Here is a 14,139-nt window from a genome sequence, read left to right on the forward strand (position 1 = left end):
TCTCTTTATCTCTTTCTCTCGCTCTCTCTCTCACACACACTTTCTTTCTCTCCCTTTCTCTCTCTCCTCTTCTCTTATCTTCTCTTTTCGTCTTCTCTCCCTCGTTCACTTCACTCCCATTATCCCCCTTTCTCTCCATTCTATCTCCCTCCCGCCTCTTCTCTCTCAAGTCTCTCAGACCCAAAATAGTACCTTTTTTTTAATTAGAATCATAATCATGACTTAACATTAATTTCAAGGAAAACAATTACCTCTTTCCATTTTTAGTATACGACAACGTTTTATCATCTCATTGATCTAAATAAGTTTGCTTTCGGAATTCGGATTATACTAAGATATTAATTAAAAATAATACATATTAATTTGGATTGATTATCTATTCATTTTACTGAATATTTACGTTTAATATGATTTGTTGGGGGGTATACTTTATAGTTTTGTTTTGTGAAAAAAAAATAGTGATGTACCTGATCGTGAAGAAATTTTCCCCACTGATTTGATTAACTATATAACAAGATATTACAAGGTATGAACGAGGTAATGGTTAACAAAAAAGGGCTATTCAATTACAGAAAATTCACTTTACTTGTTTTATAATTCTGTCTTCGGTATTGATCGATCAGGGAGAAACTAATTCCAGATTTGTTCTAGCGTGACTAATACGTGACGTGGGATGGGCGGATGACCGAATGACTCTCTGAGATGGTTGCATTATGCTTGTATCTTAGCATACATAATTATACCACTGAATGCTACTCATTAGTACATCGTAGTGGTAACAGTTGTTTTCCGTGTGGACAAAAAAAAAAATCCTGTCTGACTGCTGATAATTTACTCGAAAATATAGACACAAATCATGCCTAATAATTTGGGGATTATCTTTGATCAGGTATTTAGAGTCAGATCGACCCTGTAATATAATGTTCATCAATAGATCATGAAAAGAGACATTAAGTTATTTTAAGAAAGGATGAATCATTTAACCATCCAATATACTACAGATGACAAAGACTATGATTAAGACTATAATATATGAATCTTGTTGTCATAATTGTTCTTACAATACGACAATATTCAGCATTAAAATCATATGAATAAAGATCACCTGGCAGTTTAATTATTTCTCTACCCTTCTTTCAAGCTCGTGGTTTCTAAACGGTTATTTCACTATTTAATATTCCTTTGTTCGCGGATAAACGTTTCTTAAAATGTGAACATAGGAAATGATATGATGATGGATGAGACAAACGAGTCATTACTCCAGACTAATCTATCATGTCGGTAAAGTCATCTTTACCGACATGATTTAATTTTGCAGCTGATTTGACATTTACTGTCATTTTCAATTCAATTGTTTTATTTATATTCTCATGGGGGCAATATGTTTCCGAATTGTGAAAATATCTACAAATATTAGATATACACCTCAATACATCAAATACATCCAAATGCAACACAAAACACAAATCGCAGCGAATATGACATGCACATGTACGTATATCATGACTATGTTTAAGTTGTGAGCATCCTTCTTCTCTTTATTAAAAAAATCGTGCCTGGCTGGCTCTATAATCCTGCTCTATTTAAATCCTTCCAGAGTGTGGCCTAGTTCATGATTCCAAGATGTTCATGAAACATGTCAACCGAAGCAATCTCTACTGTCATGATTGTGACGTCACTATGTATGATTAATGAGTAGGATGATCACTGTTGTCGTAACGTCACAGAAATGAAGCGATGCTTAGCATTATGCCTTCCATTATGGGAGGATGTGCTCCAACCTTTCATTACTTTCGGAAAGGATGATTATGAAAGTGATGACAGGGATGAAGAGGAGGATCAGGGGGCGTTTCACAGAACTTGTCATCGGTGACAAAAGACAGCTTTTGTTATAAGCTATTAAAATCCTTGCTTCTGATTGGTTATCAGCAGATTTATTTTACTGATTTTTGTCATTTAGCATTAAAAAAAGGCTTTGTGAAACGGGCCCCAGAAGACGGGTGAATGAAAGCGACTGAAGAAGGTATGACAAAAAGACGCCTAAAGAAAAAACGATGCAGTGCAGTGAATAACAAGTAGCAATTTTCGACATCAAAATTACTGCGTTAAACTGGGAGGAAAGATCATCATGGCAGATTGTGAGTGTTCGCTTAGAAAAAATAAGTTCATCATAATAAATCGAAGAAAATTCAAAGACTTACAATAAAACAGCAAAGAGGCATATCAAATAAAGTGTCTGGAGAATAGAATTACAAGATTTTTAAAAACACATTAAAAATAGACCAGAACGGACAATTAATGTTTTGCTTTACAGTATTGTTTCAAACAATACAAAACAGTGTTGTTGTTTTTAAATCTCCATGAAAGGTTGAAATAGACTTTTGTCAGTTGCTTGGAGTTGACGGATTACTGACTTTGATTGGATCACAAAAATAAGAGAAAAGAAGACGATACTGATTAAATGACAACAGATGTATTTCATCTTATATGATTCCGATGAATTACATAAGAACTAATAACCAGAGATAGTTTTTCATACATAGGGGAAATCTGGCCTTTTTATCGAAAAAATGTATGACTTCTGTAAAAAAAAAATGCGGTTTCAATCTAACTTTAATATCATTCATATTGTCAATATTTACTGTTTTAACATGCTTTATATAATTATATTTTTCAAGACCGCCTACCCCAGATCAAAGAAACAACAAGAAATACAGAAATATGGTGCTTCGAAAATCCAAACCATAATAAGATTATTTTCCTGTCTTTCCTGGCAGATACGGGGGCGGATATTACTGTTGTAAAACATGTAAACGTAGATACCACCAGCAAAAGTAAAAACACAATTTCTTGACCCAAATTCTCAAACGTTTCCCTTTATTCCCCATTGTTCCTACCTTCTGGCCATTTTGTAATATGCTGATTAATCCTCGCCGAAACAATTTTTTATCTCTAGCTACAAGATCAAAAACATTCCCGACACACCTTGGGCTAACTGCCTTTCAGCGTGCTCTGAATAACAATTAGGGAAAGCTTTTCCATTGTGATTAGGAGCTTTTCTACGAGGAAATGACATCACCGATAATTGAAATTCTTTCATTCACTAAAAGGTTTGATTGAAATTTTTTCATTTCCCTCCAAGAATGGGTAATGAAAATTGCTTGTGGACAACGAGGCTGCATGTTGTCTCCACACTGCCCCCCTACGTCATATAAAAAGAATATAGAATCAAAAGAAATTAAAAAAAAATAAAAAAAATATTAACATATACCTATAATTTGCATTAGCAAGAAAAATCATAAGGCATTAAATTGGAAAACTACAATATTGAGAACGAAAGAAAGAATGTACAACGAAATAAACAAAAATAGAGAAACCGACGGCTAGATAGCCCATTTTCAGCTGGTCTTCCATGGAGACCATAAAGAGAAGAAGCACAGGAAGTAGTAGACAAATGTCCCCTGTACCTACCCCTTTTTTTTTCTTTCTGTCGCCTTTTACTATTTACCTCCATTTTTTCCTCTCTTTCCCCCCCCCCCCAAAAAAAAAAAAAAAAATCTATAATTTCTTAGCTACATATTTGTTCTATTTTTTTTCTTCTAAGCATACTTTGTTCATGTTATATTGTAAAACAGCATCTGAGGAACTAACACTTCAATAAGCTCTGCATCTAGTTCAGTCCTCTTTTCTTGTGCTTTTTCTATTATATTTATCGTTTCATTGCATATTTTTGTAATATAATTATTCATTGTATTATGGTTTGCATGAGAAATAAAATCATTTAAATCATTCCAAAAGGTAGGAGAAATAATTATGATACGGTTATCTTCACCCATTCCGCGTTTAACAGATTTGTAAATGTCAAGCTAGTGTAGGATCATATCCTGTATCTGACAGAGATATAATTATGGAGATATCTGTTTTTGTTATAATGTTGACTTATTTTATCTAAAAGGAGAATCAGATGTTTATCAAGCAAAGAAAATCATACGAGGCTGACATACGCTATTTCTATAACAAGCTGTTTGTTTGTTTGTTTATTTATTTTATTTTAGCACGGTGGCATACTTCAGTCAATGGATGCTGTGCAAGAAACATACATTATAGATTAACATGGTTTACATACAAAGTTAAATAAAACATACACTTATAATATATAAAAGTCACATTTGTACAAGCATTCGTTTTAAATGGACCCCTCCGTTTCCAATATGTTGTAAACAAATTGTATAAAATTATTGATTTGTAATGTTTTATTGGAAAAATCAATGAATTGAATTGAATTTAATTATGGCAAAATATATCATCTTTAGATTGATAAAAGATCCCTTGCTGTGAATGGCAAAGGCGAACCATTAATAACCTGGTCCTTGCAAACAAGTCCCTGGGATTTTATAAATCCGATTCTGGAAGGAGTCATAAATCAGATTTATATCGAGAGCGATCAAGGGGTAATTGAGCTAATTATATTTGACGATTGCATCCTGGTATCATCGCCTCAGACCTTAGCCAGGAACATTTGCCCGTCAACCTACAAATTCTAATCGAATTTGGGAGTAGAAATTAGATTCTGGAATGATTTCTTGCACGGCAAGGAAGAAATATACATGTACATGGAGATATACCCATTGGCGTATTTGAAGACTGAAAGTACAATCAAAAGGACAATGACCTTTTAATCTTCAAATATTATTGAAAAAAATAAATGGACTTAAATGATAATAACATGAACAGCAATACTCAGATTTTGATTATTTGATGACTTTTGATTTTTAATGTGAAAGACTCTTAAACCACCAAGGATACATTAATATATTAAGGCTATGAGACGTTTCATTTGACTTATCTATATTATTTCAACCATCTAAATGGTGAGCAAGATGATTATTACTCCAAATTAAATTTACACAAAGGTTATAATTATGGTTATGGCGCCGCGCCGTTCTAAAATAATGAGATTTTTTCCTTCTAAATATTGCTCTCTATGGAAGAATGCTAAACCGATGCACTGATAACTTGGAATACTTCAAAGGTAATATTTTTATTATATGGCTTTATGATTAAGCTCAATCTAACAAAAACGATTCGTCTACATTTATTCATAGTATTAAAACAAAAAGAAAACATCCCAATGGATTGGAAGACAATGTACAAGATGCACGACCGATTCTCATCTCTAATGAAAGGTTACCTTATTAGAGAGAGAGAGAGAGAGAGGGGGGAGACACAGAGAAAGAAGAGAAGAGAAGAGAAGAACGAGACAGAGAGAGAGAGAGAGATGTGAAGAGAGAGAATTTAATTTTAGCTCGAGAATCGAGGACACACTGCACGTCTCGCTTGGACGGGTCTTTAGCCCGAATCTCTGGCTATGCGACCATCTGTCGACAGGCATCATCTCCCCGGATGAAGGAGGGGTAGAAATACTATTATTTCAATTTGATTCCTCTTCAATTAGTAAGCAGGTTGAAAGATAGGGCTGTCAATTGGATATGATTAGAGCGATACTCATGAGTGATTTATATATTAAAGGTTTATTATAAGTGGTTGGAATAAGTTCTCTAGCTCACTCATCGTGTTCAAAGAGAGCGTACAGCACCCCTCCCCTCACCATCACCACCACCACCAATGTTCACCCCCTTCTCCGATCCCACTGAGAGAGCATGTAACAGACCTATCTTCCCAATCACGTCTTCTAATGAAAGTAATTACAATATTAAATGGGATTTTCTTTTTTAATCACCTCCCATCATACGGACTAATAGTTCCTCTTCTCGACCCCTCTCCATGTCCTCTCTCCTCCACTCCCTCCCTCCCTCGCCGCTTCTTGCGGTTTTCTACGGATCAAGCGTTGAAACCAACGATTTGAAACGGCCTGTGATTATTATTCGGAAGCTATTCAAACTGCAATATAAAGTTTATACTTTTGTACTGTTGTCTTTTATGACTTTTGTAGCTATGGTGCTATAAATACACATTTATACCCAACACGTTCTTGAAGAAATCTGTAACACGAATAGCTTACATCTAACTTAATTTGGAGCACAATATTTTCTCGAGTGACCATACAATAAGAGACGAGAGTTCGAAAACGATACTTTGTCGTATTACCTTCGTCATTTCGTTTCAGAATGGTCGCTTTTACAGCGCTGTATTGAAATCAATTCAAATCCGCCATATAATACACGGTTATAAACAACTCTATGCTCGAAGTGCTTTGTAAACGGTGCCCTCTCGTATTCGTCTTTTTTCATGCGTTGCCCTCGGTCGTAAACAGCGACACTCATAAAAACGACCCTGGTATATGGGTGATGACTTTTGCTTCCCATTTCTTTTATCGTTCATTTTCTTTTCTGTCGATTTATTTATAGAAACAATCCAATTTAGAAGCACTCTCAATAAATTGAACATTTCTCTGCCATTTCCTAATGTCATAACACAGTCCGACCTGAGCGGTGGAAAAGAGCCTAATTCACGTGCGGTTCTTTGCAAGTCCGTATTTTTCAATCACTTTTAATGACCTGCTGGAAAAGGTCGCAAGGATAAAAGCGCGACACTTCCGAAAATTCGCGAATGTTGTATAAACTAGGGGAGGAGATGACCGTAGAAAAGCCATCCTTCCTAATTCGGAACTGATGGGATTTACTTTTTAGAGAAACGAAACATTTACCACACATTCCCCGAACAAGCGTTATCCTATACACAAAAGTAAAAGTCGAATATTCAATCCTAGATGTACACAAAATGACGCTTTATGTCGTCAAAAACAGAGAAGTTGAAAGTTGTTTTAGAGTAGTTTGCACATTATGTAAAAGCTTAAGGATATCAAATTTGTTTGCAGTTAGGTGAATGATGTTTCTTCGCATCATATCCTGAAATAGTGCTTTAAATATTTAACCTAATATTTGCTTTGTGACATTTTAAAAGTTACTTATTAAGAATACAATAAAACCACTGTGAATCGCCGTCGAGATTGCATGGCACCTCTTATAAACCAAGATTTATGAAATATAAAAGAAAGTTGATAGCAAAAGGTTATCGCTGATGATAGGTGGAAAGCACAGTGGTATTGTGGTGTTCTGAATTAATTATTATAGAATGGGTAGAAGAATCCCTGCAATCTGATAGGTCAATTACCGTGTAGATAATTTTACTGGATACACTAGATTTTTTTTTCTTCCTATAATTCTCTTTTTCATTTTTTGTTGTTGATTTTTTAATCGTTATAATTGTGTAAATTTGGTTTCATGTGTCCGGTAAAAAAAAATGTATGCGTCCGGGAATTTATAAAAAAAGTAAAAAAAATTAAAGTCCATTTTTATAAAACAGATGATACGCAGGTTGAATTTGTGAGTCGGTGGAATAGTGTGCACGTGGTAACTTTGGACAGGTCTAAAACACACTCGGATACGCCTTGTGTGTTTAAACCATGCCCAAACTAGTTACCTCGTGCACACAATTCCTACCGACGTACTCATACCTGCGCATCATTTATATACTATATCATAGATCTTATCCCTTCGCAAGATGTAAAGAGTGGAAATCTAATTCAATAGTTCCAAACAGTATTTTGAATATACATGTAACCTACTCGTACAATATCTACGAGCTAAATGCAATATATCTGATATACCACTCAAGGGCAGCCAATATTATTTAAATATCATTATTTGGCACGCTTGCCTTCTTACCTCTATCACTCCCAGTGCACTCAACAAACAAAAAAGACAACCTTTCTCATATATAAGACGATGAGATTAAGGCTTGTCACGCAATGGATTATAGATGAAGGTCGAGCTATCATTATGTATGGCTCAACGTTACAACCAAGGCTTAATTCAGCAAGAATATTTGATCTCTGTTCTGTATTGGTCTTGTCATTCTTGAACTATTACCAGTGGCATATCCCGTATTGGACAAATTTGGCGTATGCACCCTTCTTCCCTTTGTATACATGTATCCTTGCATTTAGCGCTACAGCTCATATCACTATGTAGCACTCATACAAAGCGCTACCTATAGCCTATGTGGAGTAAGCCTTTTTGGCATGTCGGTCATTATCTTTATCTATAAAACATTCAAAAATGTGCTACGGGGACGAACCCCGGATCATTTTTTCAGGGGGGGGGGGGGGTGGGGGTAGTAATTCTGATCTGTTATTCTTGTATATTGTTGTACATTGTGTGTTGGAAGCTTGACGAATACAATCAATCAATCAATCAATCATGTCCACCCCTCCCCTCTTTCCTTTGGGTCGCTGCCCCCTGCAACAGAGAAATCGAAGGTAAAAGTCAAAAGGTTGATAACGCCCTCTGTCGGGTCATGTCGACTTTTTCTTTTCAAATCAATGGCAAAACCTACATTGACATAATAACTAATTAGTTCTAATGGGTGTATCTCATTGAGCGGTGGATGCTTGCGAACGTAGCGAATTTGGGGTTTTGCCAGGGTTCGTAAAAGGTTGCAAAAGGTTCGTACAAGTTTGCAATAAAGTTCGCAAACAGTTTTCATTGTTGCAAACATTATTTCTTTGCGAATTTATTTTTCCGCTAACAGTTGCAAGCGTTTGCAAAATAATCGTAAACATTTTTAAACGGTTGTAAGACGGTGTCGCTGAAGTTCCTTTTAATTCGCCAATGCCAGCGACTACGTTACCATATGATTCTTATATAAAATCGACCCATTGAGTACACGGAGTTTAATAGCAAAAGGTCCTAAACATTCACAAATAGTGGCAAAGGATTAACAAATAACTGTTAATCTTCGCAAAAACTGTCGCTATTAACATTTGCGCAAACATTCGCTCAAATGCTGCTAATTGTCGCCAAACATCGCTAAAAGTAGCTAAATGTCACAGAGGCGAACCCTGATTTTCGCCAACATTCGTCAGAAAAGTTGGCGAATCCTCAGTTGCAACGTTCGTAAGCATTCGCCGCTCAGTAAATAGCTTAATACTACCCAACTGAATGAAATTAGCCAGTAGCAATGAATGCTAACTAGCTTTATTTCAGTTTTAAAGTCCGACCAAGACCATTATGAACATTTCCTCCACTTCCATGTATCGTTGAATGTCAACCTTTGATTTCCTTTTTAAATGTAAAAACTTCGGTTACCATGCTTACTAAAGTTACTAAAGGAGTATAGGAATCATAATACCATAAAATATTTTTTTTATTTTTTTATTTAACTTAGATTATTTTTTCTTCTTTTTTCTTCAATTTGTGTTAAATATGTCTATACTTACGTTCAATAAAGAGGATGAACTCAGCTTAGTGCTTCATACATCAATGAAATGGAGAAACCCATAATCACTGTGTGGGTTAATTTACTCGACTTTTTTCTTTTCTCTAGGCTTATGTGTTGATATCTTTCTTCTTATTATTTTTTATTTTTCAATCTTATTTTATTCATTTATTCCTTTAGTCATATCACACTTGTTCGTATTTTCTTACCTTAATATCTCCCACGCAAGAACCCTTTTGTGGTCTTGAGTAGGATACATGTATATAAATCTGTTCGTGCTAATTCGGGCAGACAACATGTCGTCAATGGTTTAGGCGGGAGGCTGTGATTTTAAATTGGAAGCGCTCCGAATAAGCCATTTCCACTACTCTAGCTAAGCAAGGGCGTCACTATACCATTTTTAAAACGCCGGTGGGGGGCATAGTCTCTAACCAAATGATTTCTCGACAAGTTTGATAATCAATTATCAACAAAAGCTAAAACAAAAACAACCACATTTCTTACTCAGTCCTAGATTAACGCTTGTCAATTCTCCTCAATGAAAAACAATCTTGATTTTGTCGTCATGGAGACTCAAGTCCCTTGACAGAATTAATTACGAAATGAAAGAAGAAAAACAAAATCAGATAATTCATTTTGAACATAGAGATGGCTATTGCACTGGGATGGAAATGTTACGTAATAATAAACTGAAATAGAATTGGGTTCATATGGGTTGTCATAACTCTTCTACATAGAGACTCTCCACGGTGCCAACGGTACCTCCCTGTAGCGACACCCCTTCAGCCGTGTTCATCGGAGAGCGACCATAAGAGGATGCGAGTAGGGGTTGACTAGGTAATTAAAATGCAATGATGGATCGACAGTCAGAGAGATAGACCTGAAAGATTGCAAGGGAGGGGTGGAGGAGGCTAATAAAAAAGAAGCTTTTGCTCGTATTGCTTTTGTGGTCGTTGTCTTTGATTTCAGACCCTGTTCATAGTGCTATGCAGCTGATGGCAGGCATTTCAACAACCTGATGATTATTATCATCATCGCCTTGTCTTTCTCATCATCCATGTAATGTTCAAATGATATAAAGGCTTGGTAAGGGTTTACCGGGATATACCAAAGTGGAGAGGCTAGAAAGGACACACAACCCCCTCCCCCCAAGTAAATAGATAAATAGATTAAATTGATGGGAATGATGACAATCAAATGGTGAAAAGGTGCAATTGAAAGAAAGATACAAAAAAGATAGGAAAAGGTAGAGAGAAGAGAGAGAGAGAGAGAGAGAGAGAGAGAGAGAGAGAGAGAGAGAGAGAATAAAAAGGAAAATAAACAGAACGCGATACGATCCTCTCCCACGCTCTTCCCTTACTTGTAATACCGCCTTGTTTATTCGCATTTCTTCTATCGAGTATAAGACCGACGCGACGCCCCTCTGGATCCACATCACGCCACTCATTTAAATGTATGAAAACACAATAGCGCTTAGTATAGAGACTTCGGTGGCAAGCGCTTTACAAGTAACATTTTTATTATTATTATTATTTATAATTAAATGCAAGTCCATCCATACTAGTCTCCGAAGGGACCTTTGTGGTATACGACAAACGTGTGCATGAAAGATTTGTCCAAACCGTAGTATAGAGATCTATTCATTACAAATGATTCTGTATTGTTCAAATAGATGGTAACATTATTTGAAAGTCACTTTGGGGAACGTTTTTCCGTTACCTTGACAACCATACATACAATATTTTCACTCTCTTGTCTTCTTCCTTATTACGAGAAAATAACTTTGTAAAGTCACTAAACTTTCACTTTGAAAAATCGTTTTGCCTCGCATCCGATTAAACGTCGTAATCAATGATACCTAGCTTAGTTTATGCGTTATGGATACAGCATGTACGAGCCCTTATCTTTACATGTAAAATCATTAATTTGACTTCATGTAATGTTCATTCATTTATTTGATTTTATATGATTATGTGGTAAATATCGCAACTTGAATAATTTTCAAGTTAATCATTGGAAAGTATCTATTATTTAATGGAGATGGACCATCACTCTACAGCGCCAATTCTGATTCATTTATGGTATACGACAAGTTCGAATAGAGGGAAATATTGAAAAGAAATATTAACTTTCTTTTAAATGAAACAAGTATAACAAGGGCCTCATTTGAATGCTTCTCGCCATCTTTGCTCGCGGTTTCGTGACACGGCCCCAGCGTCTGAATATTGAGACTAGGCGAGCGAGGCTTTCTCCGTCGCTCTGCCCATCTACGAAACGAATCGAGCATCGGACGAGGTGATCGGTGCGGAGCCTCTCAACTCTCCTGATTTCCAAAGATTGGAGTTTCTTCCCTGAATTCAGTTATCATCTCTTCATCTGCTACCTATTCACGCGCTACGCAGAGTCTACCCTATATCACAGGTGTTCAGATTCTATACTCCCAACAAGGGTCGAGAGGACTTAAATGATTGTATGGTATCTGCAATGTACAAACATTTTTTTAATCAGAGAAGATCATACCGATAACATTGAAAGTGCTTTCGGCTTTGTTTTACCCACTTTCCTACTGGAAATTTATTTGTTGGAATCACGTAGAGAGAATCAGGTAGGAAGCGTAGATTCAAAGTCAATTGTACCGGACAAAGGTAGGTAAGTTGATTGCTTTTTTAATCAGACATGTCCTTGAAAAAACATCAATATTTATTTGATTATTGATTGAATATTACCATGTCGAAATGAGGGTTTCAGTTGTCTGCACAATGTATGTCTTCGGCTTTTAACAAAACATAAAAAACGTGAATCCGTGTAAGCGATATTATAACAAACTTCACATCTTCTCTAGATGACAATTATGTAAACTTTTACAAATTGACAAAAAAGGAGTAATTTTAATTTCAACATGATCGCAAAGTTTTTTGAAAAATCAAACCAAGGTCATTTCAATAGCCTTTTCCATCATCCATTGTGATGTGTAAACATTACAATGACTTATTACGTAATCTAAACACGATTGAATATACAGTGGATCATCTAAATTGCCTTTAAGTTGATTTCTCGAAACAAACCAACTTTAGGCAATCCTATGCCCAATCACAATCTCCTTTTACCACAAATTTAGCAAAATCGACTGGGATGGGCAAATAATTGCTTAAAAGAGACATAACTACCCTCATGCTGGGCCTCTGAATCCAATCAATTGCACAGCATACTCCAATTTATGCCTCATTTGGTAGACCTATATCAGACAATATTTCTGTTTCACATGACGAAAAAAATGTTGGGACTTACGCCATTTATGTCTGTGTCCGAAGATATATATTATTGAGGATTAATGTCTGACAAAAAGTGGTTCTCCGGTACTGATTTCAACCCGTACATTTGTGAATGTGATTCTCGAATATTATGATTCTTTTGTTTGTTTCTATCAAAGAAGTTAACTTTTCTCTGACTGTTTTTTCTTCGTTCGGATTCATAAATAAAATGTTTATCGTTGTTATTTTTGTCACTTGAAACACACAGTGAGACCAACTCCCCCGGTTTCAAGGCAACGAGAAATAAGGAAAATATGGATACGCCATTGGTGCGATGAGTCCATTATTTTATCGGGTCATTATCGTATGATAAAGTAGTGCCATCAGTAAATTACACTGGTTTAGAACGAAAGTATTATCTTGAAAATCACATTATCTCCCTCTTAAGTAACACGTGACAGTGGTTCAGTTAGAAACATCCTTAGGTAAACTGATTAAACTCAATCTTCGTATTATCTCTTAATGTTTTGAATCATCTAAACAAAAGGATCGATTTACAGATATTTTTGGCACAACTTGAAGCTAAGGTCATAGGATTCAGGCATTTCGATTTTATTGAGATGAAGGTCACGATTTGATACTTTTCCCCGGTGGGCAAGGTTCGGATAAAGAATGGAAACCTTGACACAATTTCTTCAGATTTGACACGTTTCCCGAGAAGAGAATGTGATATTGATAGAGATATTTTGGTAATCCATAACTCTAAGATTGAGGCATGTGTAATCGAGAATCACCACGCAGGCCTTGGTAGCAGATAGGGAGCATGCAATTAATCTCAAATAACGATGCTAATTTCTTATTATCCTCTTTGCTTTCGATGTATGGATGTTTTTTTTACTTCATTGAATCATGACGTTTCACTTAGTATACAGAACCCATCATGCTTGGGCATGGTACGTACATGTAACACAAAGCCTGGTTATTGACGGTATGACTGACGCAATTATGATTTTTGAAAATACGTGAAAAGGTGCTAACTTGAAATAATTAAGAGAAAAATAGACTAACGGGGAAATTTAAGGGGGAAAAGTCTGACAAGGGATTGTTTTCTTCTTCTTATATTGTCGTAATTTACAAGTTAAAGTTAATACAAAGTTTTAGTATCGGGTCATGAATTTGGTTCAAATGAACATATTGGAAGCATATCGTCGGTGGGGTGACAAAACCTCGTATCTCAAAAATCATGAATTTTCAGGAGAGCGAAAAAAAATTCCTGTCTCAACAAATTTAGTGCTGTGACACCGTCCTTTCTTTTTAAAACTGGAATATTTATACAATTTTTAATGTCATTGTTGAAATACAGTAAAATAATTGTTTTTATATTTGAAAGTGAGTTACGAGGTTTTTGCTTTTATCTACATTGAGATACGAGTTTTTAGTTGTTATTCAAATTGAGATTCAAGTTCTTACTTTCAACTCTGAAAGTACTGTTAGGCCGTGTGTGAGTTACGAGGTAAAGGAATTACGTATCTTATGTTACGAGGTTTTGTCAGTGCAGCTTCAAAGGGGGTTAAAGTTACGCGGTTTAGTTTAAGGGTGTTTGTGTGGATTTGTGAAAAACCGAGACAGGAGGCGTTCCATGGATTTA

Source organism: Strongylocentrotus purpuratus, unplaced genomic scaffold (assembly GCF_000002235.5).
Source record: "Strongylocentrotus purpuratus isolate Spur 01 unplaced genomic scaffold, Spur_5.0 spur5_scaffold_21, whole genome shotgun sequence".
Lineage (NCBI taxonomy): Eukaryota > Metazoa > Echinodermata > Echinoidea > Camarodonta > Strongylocentrotidae > Strongylocentrotus > Strongylocentrotus purpuratus.